Genomic DNA, 7,152 nt, shown 5'->3' with positions numbered 1-7,152 from the left:
CCCGCCCATTGGCTCTCGCGCATCACATGGGCGGGAGAAGCGTGCGGGAGGCCTGAACGCCGCAGGCCCGAGAGCAGCCTGAAGGTCCTCACGCCCAGGGCACATGGTGGCCGAGCGCTTCCGGCCAGGCAGGCGCAGAGCCGAGAGCCGGAGGGTTAAGAGAGGGGGCGCCGCCCGGGAGGCATTGACTGTAAAACGGCAGCCCTGTGGGGTTATTTGGGGAGTTCCTGAGTTGGGGCTTGCGGCGTTTCCATCGTTTGCACACGTTTCTCCAGCCCTCCCCACATTTCCCGTCGGTTGCATCTAGCGAGAGCTTAGTAGGAGGTAGCCGCCCAGGATTCACTGGGTTTTATTTTTTTCTTCAAGGGCATTTTTATTTGTATTTGACAACAGCTTCAAGTAGTTCATTGAGTTTTAAGTGGCACTTAAGGGCTGTTTCCCAACAGCTGCCGGAGGGGAGTGATTTAGTGACCACCTCCTCATAATTTGTGAATGTGCATTAGAAGGCTGTATTTTGCACAGTAGTCGCCTTTTGGGTCCTATTGCAGTGATTCTAAAGTCAATATATTGATTCCTAGATGGGGAAGGGAGGACAAAAACAGCTGAGGAGCTGCCAGATAAGCTGTCAAAACCAATCAACCTCATTCCCTGAAGCTCAAATCTGGGGGGTCATCGCAGACCTTGGCATATCCTAATTCCGTGGTTTTATGTGAGAGGAGGTCCTGTGCTCTGCCGATTGGCCAGGCGCAAGTTGGTGTCTTGTTCCTGGGTGTGGCTAGCAGAGGCTTAGACTTCCGGGAAGAAGCTCCTTGCCAAGCACTGTGGCCAAGGGAAGATGGAGGGCGTAGCCCTTATCCTGGGGCAAGATGGAGGGCCTAGCCCTCGCCCTTTCAAAGGCCTTTATTTCCAAGTAACTCAAGGATGAATAAATTTAAACAAATACACCCCACGGAAGAGTCAATAATCGTGTCAAATTTGTTTAGATTTAGTATTTGAGTTCTTGTTGTTGTTTAAAATCTTACTATGCAGGGAAAAGAAAGGATTTAGGGTGTGACGTAGGTACAAATCTAGGTGTGGCCCACATACAATGAAAGGGCTAAGGGAAGTCAAAGAAAGTGAAAGCCAGCGATTAATGCAAGTGCAAATTTCTTTAAAGAAGTTTTAGGCTCTCCTCCTAAGAACCAATGGAAGGGAGAAGTGCAGGCTCCACAGAGAAGTCTGAGAGATCTTTTAAAAAGGCAAATATCATTATTAACAATTTTTAAATGGTTCAATTACTTTTCATTAGTTTTAAGATAAAGATCAAAACCCTAGCCGAAACCGGTTTGGCTCAGTGGATAGAGCGTCGGCCTGCGGACTGAAGGGTCCCAGGTTCGATTCCGGTCAAGGGCATGTACCTTGGTTGCGGGCACATCCCCAGTAGGAGATGTGCAGGAGGCAGCTGGTCGATGTTTCTCTCTCATCGATGTTTCTAACTCTCTATCTCTATCATTATTAACAATTTTTAAATGGTTCAATTACTTTTCATTAGTTTTAAGATAAAGATCAAAACCCTTGAGATAGCTCTAACCGGTTTGGCTCAGTGGATAGAGCGTCGGCCTGTGGACTGAAGGGTCCCAGGTTTGATTCCGGTCAAGGGCATGTACCTTGGTTGCACGCACATCCCCAGTAGGGGGTGTGCAGGAGGCAGCTGTTTGATGTTTCTCTCTCATCGATGTTTCTAACTCTCTATTCCTCTCTGTAAAAAATCAATAAAATATAAAAAATTTTTTAAAAACCCTTGAGATAAACTAAAAGATCCTAGATGATTTATCTACCGTCAGTTCCCACCACCCCTTCAGCCACACTGACTGTTAGCTCATCCCAGTGCGCTGTGTTCTCTCGTGGCTTTTATAACAGGCTCTTCTCTCTTCCCTTCCATCCCACACTCAGGTGTCAGCCTAATCATTCCCTCATGGATGTTTCCATTAGATTAGGTCTTCCTGGTAAGAACTTTCATTATGACCTAATTAGGTAGCACTTATTATGATTGTAATTATATAGCCAGGGGCATATTTAACATCTCTTTTCCTTCATGTCACTCCACTCCTCAGAACTTTTCCCTCATAGTAAAATCCAGTGTCCTTGCAATGGTCTTCAAGGCTCTACATCATTTGCTCCTCCTCCCCCCACCCCCCACCCCCCCATCATATTTGATCTTACTGCCTGCTACTCATCCAGTGCGCTGCACTCAGCCAAACTTGCCTCCTTGCTGATCCCGGAACACTCTCTAGCTGTGCTTCTGCCGGAGCCTTCACATTAGCTGTTCCCTTTGCCTGGAAGGCTTTTGCCCCAGAGTGGAATGGCTCATTCCCTCATTTTCTTCAGATCTTGCTTTAAACATCACCTTCTCAGTGAGATCTTTCATAGTTAGCTTACCTAAATTAAACGTCAGATACATACACACATACGTGCATTTCTTATTTCCATTTCTGCTTTACTTTTCTCCTTAGTTCTAATAACTAACATACTATATGTTTGCATTTATCTTATTTATTGTCTCCTTACCCTACTAGATTGTAAGCTCCATATGGATTTTTACCAGTTCTGTTCAGGATGTATCCCAAGTATCTAAAACAGTGCCTGGCATATAGCAGATACTCAATAATTATTTGATGAATGAATTATTTAATACATATTTGGGTTATTCTGCTGTCAGAAAGGTATACACTTATGATCATAGAATAGGAAAAAAGACAGTTGGAACAAAGAACTGGCACAACCTGTGTTTATACATATGCCATCATAGATAAGTTTACCTGGGAAGACCTGCTTAGTGAGACAGATATTAAGAATAACTAAATTTTGGGCAAGATGCTCAAAAGTATTACAAATATGACTTTGAGAGAATAGTACTAGTGACAGGCAGGATGTTCCATAATTATTTGAAGAAACCAGGCCTATTAGTTGACAAAGCATGAAAAAAGGTTTTGAGTCAAGTAACACATACGCTACACTTTAAAGGAGGCATAATTTGTAGTCCTAGTCTTATTTCCTTCCTATTCAATTTCATGGTTTCAAAATTTGACCTCTTATTTGCGTTTGACGTCAATATTTTTATTAGCAGCTTTTCCAGTTCTTTTTGTTTGTTTTTTTAATTTGTATTGATTGCAGTTTTTCTCTCTCTCCCTTCCTCTCTCTAAAATCAATGAAAAACATATCCCTGGGTAAAGAAAAAAGAGAAAGTGAACTTAAATGAATTTTTAAATTATTTTGACATTGAGCCCGGTTTGGCTCAGTGGATAGAGCGTCAGCGTGCGGACCAAAGGGTCCTGGGTTGGATTACCGTCAAGGGCACATACCTTGGTTGCAGGCTCCTCCCTGGCCTGGGCCCTGGTCACCGCTCGTGCCCTGGTTGGGGCTTGTGCAGGAGGCAACCAATCAGTTGTGTTCCTCTCCAGTGATGTTTCTCTCTGTCTTTCCCTCTCTCTCCACTCGCCCTAAAAAAAATAAATAAATAAAAAAAAATCAATGGATTAACAAAAAGGATGGTCCCGCAAAAAGGTCCATCTCGGGGTTCTCCTTCTGCACATATTCACTCACTTTCTATTCTTCTGTTCCTAGTTTCTTCCTTTAGTTCATTAAATAAACAAAACTACTTAAATAAGGTAACTGATAAAATAAGTCAGGCTTGCCCTAACGGTTAGGGCCTAACCGGTTTGGCTCAGTGAATAGAGCGTTGGCCTGCGGACTGAAGGGTACCTTGGTTGCGGGCACATCCCCAGTAGGGGGTGTGCAGGAGGCTGCTGATAGATGTTTCTCCCTCACTGATGTTTCTAACTCTCTCTCCCTCTCCTCTCCTCTCTGTAAAAAAATCAATAAAATATATTTTTAAAAATAAAGTCAGGCTTTACATGTATACTCAATTCAATGCAGCATTAAATCTAGGTTGAAATTGCTGCAGATCAATGGATCAACTTTCAGAAAACATTTTACCAGTGACTTGAGATATTTCACAGACAACCGCATTAAATATCAGGGAATCACGTGGTCATACAGTTTTTTCTGTTTGGTTATCTTTCACTTTCTCTCATTAAACCCAAAATAATATCTCAATTTGGTCCTGATATTGAGACAGGCCAGTAAGCCAGGACAAAAGGGAATAGGGAAACCGAGACCAGATAGTTACACAGCAGTTTGCAACCCTCTGGAAAAACCAGAATGCCAAGCAGTTGCAGCCATCTAGTAAATCCTATCTCCCCTAAACCAGGGACATTTAAGAGTAAATGGTTTATGCTAAGGGAAATAAGCCAGTTAGAGAAAGGCAAGTATCACATGATCTCACTTATAGGTGGAATCTAATGAACAAAATAAACTGACGAACAAAATAGAACCAGACATTGAAGCATGCAACAGACTGATGTATTTCAGAGGGAGGGAGGGAGGGCCGGAAGAAATTAACTGAAGTACTTAAATGCATATATGCATAACCCATGGACATAGACAATGGGCGGAGAAGGCCTGGGGAGGTTGAGGAAGTGAGGGGAGGTGCTCAATGGGAGAAGAAAGGGGACATTTGTAATACTTTCAACAATAAAGATAAATTTTTTAAAAAGTGCATGGTTAGCACTTTTCCTCCCCGACCAGAAGGTAAATAGCTTAAATCAACCTACTCAGGGGGACAGATAGCAGAAATCCAATCAGTGCCATTTGCCAACCACACCCAAGAACAGATGAAATTACGAGAATAAATCTCATTTTGGTTTCAGCATAAAGCTGATGAATGTTATATTGAAATCCTCCCCTAAGACCTCCCTTAAACCCCCAGCCTCTCCCTCCCAGGAGCAAGCCCCCCTTTGCCCCGCACTTTCCCCGATTCTTCTCCCACAGGGATGCATCTCCTGAACTTCTAAGAGGCCCTACAAGGCTTACAACCAGGGCAGCAATGAGCAGCAGCAGTTCATCCCAGGCCAACTCCCTGAACCTGTCCCCAAGCCCCCCTCCCCCTCTCTCTGACTTCTTAGTGAGCCAAAAAAGAGCAGCCTAGGCTCATTTCCCCAGCCCTTCCTTGTTTCACTGTCCCCAGCTTTAATAAACATCCTCTAAAATTCACCTGGACTCATATTGTGAAATTTTTTCTGCACTAAATCAAGAATTCACAGACTACCAGCTGGCCCTAGGGCCGTGGCCGGCAAACTGCAGCTAGCGAGCCACATGTGGCTCTTCCTAAGCCTTAGGAGTACCCTAATTAAGTTAATAACATTGTACCTACCTATATAGTTTAAGTTTTAAAAATTTGGCTCTCAAAAGAAATTTCAATTGTTGTACTGTTGATATTTGGCTCTGTTGACTAATGAGTTTGCTGACTACTGCCCTAAGGGAACCCCCTTAGGGCCAGGTCTTTTTCACAAGTAACAGTTATGTCTTGAACACAAGGCTCAGGAAACAGCATTTAATGGTTACCCTGGAGAATTCTGATGTAGAGATCCATAGAAAATACTTTAAGGAAATGCCGGCCTAGACCAATCCAAAATTGTGATCAACTACCCCATTAGTAAAAAAAAAATAAAAAATAAAAATGTTAGTATACACCCACAATATGTAATGAGTGATATGGGAAAAGCAATGCATTTATACATGTTTGCTATTTAAAAAAATATTGTTTAACACTTTGTGATATGACAATTTACAGACCTAGTTCAGTTTATTTTGGTATTTGGTTTTAATGAAGTCCTAGCTAATAAAGATATCTCATTGCGGTACACAGATTCCAATGGAATTACACTATTGCTTATATTTATGACATCTTGATACTCATTTGGTAATTCAACCCATCAATTTTGCAAAGTTTTTGTTAAAATCTGGTTAGGAACTTCAAAACCCATTGAAACTTCTAAACAAATGATAAAGTATGTCTCCAAGTCTTTTTAAGCTTCTATTTGCCTTATTATTATTTACAATTCTACAATACATCACCTGTATATTATATTTGTGTTCATCACCCAGCTTTATTATTATTACCGCTATTGGTTTTAGAGAGAGAGAACGGGAAAGGCAGAGGAAGGGAAAAGGAGAGAGAGAGGAACATGGATGTGAGAGAGAAACATTAATTGGCTGCCTCCCGCACGTGCTCTGACTGGGGATCGAGCCCACCACCTGGGTATGTGCCCTGACAGGGAACTGAAGCCAAGACCCTTTTGGTCCAATGGATGATGCTCCAACCAGCTGCACTGGCCCGGGCTTATTTTTAATATGTCTTATTTGCAGGAAACTTTTAAAGTCAAACTAGATAAAATACTATGTGGTTTTTCTGACACGAACAACCAATTCTTCAACAGCAACTGGATTTCCCATAATTTAATAAATTCTGACACTGACTTCGGGGAGTTAACACAGACCCCACAGATTAAGGGCTTGGTCCCACGAGTCTGCCCCTATTAGATGCCAGCTGCACATGGAGTGCTCAGGCGACCCACACTTCTGCCTGGCAGACTACAAATTTGGGGGTTCCCAAGATCCCCTCCTCGGGTTCTTAATTTGCTGCAACAATTCACACAACTCAGAGAAACACTGTACTTACCTTTCAAGGTTCATGATAAAGGATGCAACTCAGGAACAGCCACGTAGAAGTGGGCAGAGGCCCGGGGGCTCAGAGCTGCCATGCCTTCTCCGGTCCGACACCATCTCAGCACCTGCACGTGTTCACCACCCCGGAAGCATTCTGATTCTCTCCTCCTCTAGAAGTTTTTAAGGAATTTAATCTCTGGACCCCCGCCCTTCCCTGGAGGTCGGGGTGGAGCTGAAAGTTCCAAACCTCTAATCAAGTGTTTAGTCTTTCTGGTGACAAACTCCCATTCTGAGCCTATCAAAGGGGCCTCACCCTGGTTCACCGTATTGGCTTAATCTCAGGTGTGGTTGCAAGGGGGCTTTTGAATAACAAAAGCCACAACTATCACCCTCATTGCTCAGGAAATTCCAAGCATCTTGGAAGCTCTGCTAGGAACAGGAAGAAGACCAAATATTTAAATTTTTATTATATCACAAGATACTCTATACAGCTCTTAATCAGGCTCCACATAAATGGAAACTGCGATGTGCTTAAAATGAACACTTGAGTCTGGGTGCCACTGTTAGCTTCCACTTACCACCAAAACGCTCACTGCATCAGTTAGT

The sequence above is a fragment of the Myotis lucifugus genome, unplaced genomic scaffold (assembly GCF_000147115.1).
Source record: "Myotis lucifugus unplaced genomic scaffold, Myoluc2.0 scaffold_110, whole genome shotgun sequence".
Classification (NCBI taxonomy): Eukaryota; Metazoa; Chordata; class Mammalia; order Chiroptera; family Vespertilionidae; genus Myotis; species Myotis lucifugus.
The sequence above is the reverse complement of the archived record's forward strand: the minus strand, read 5'-3'. Positions refer to the sequence as shown.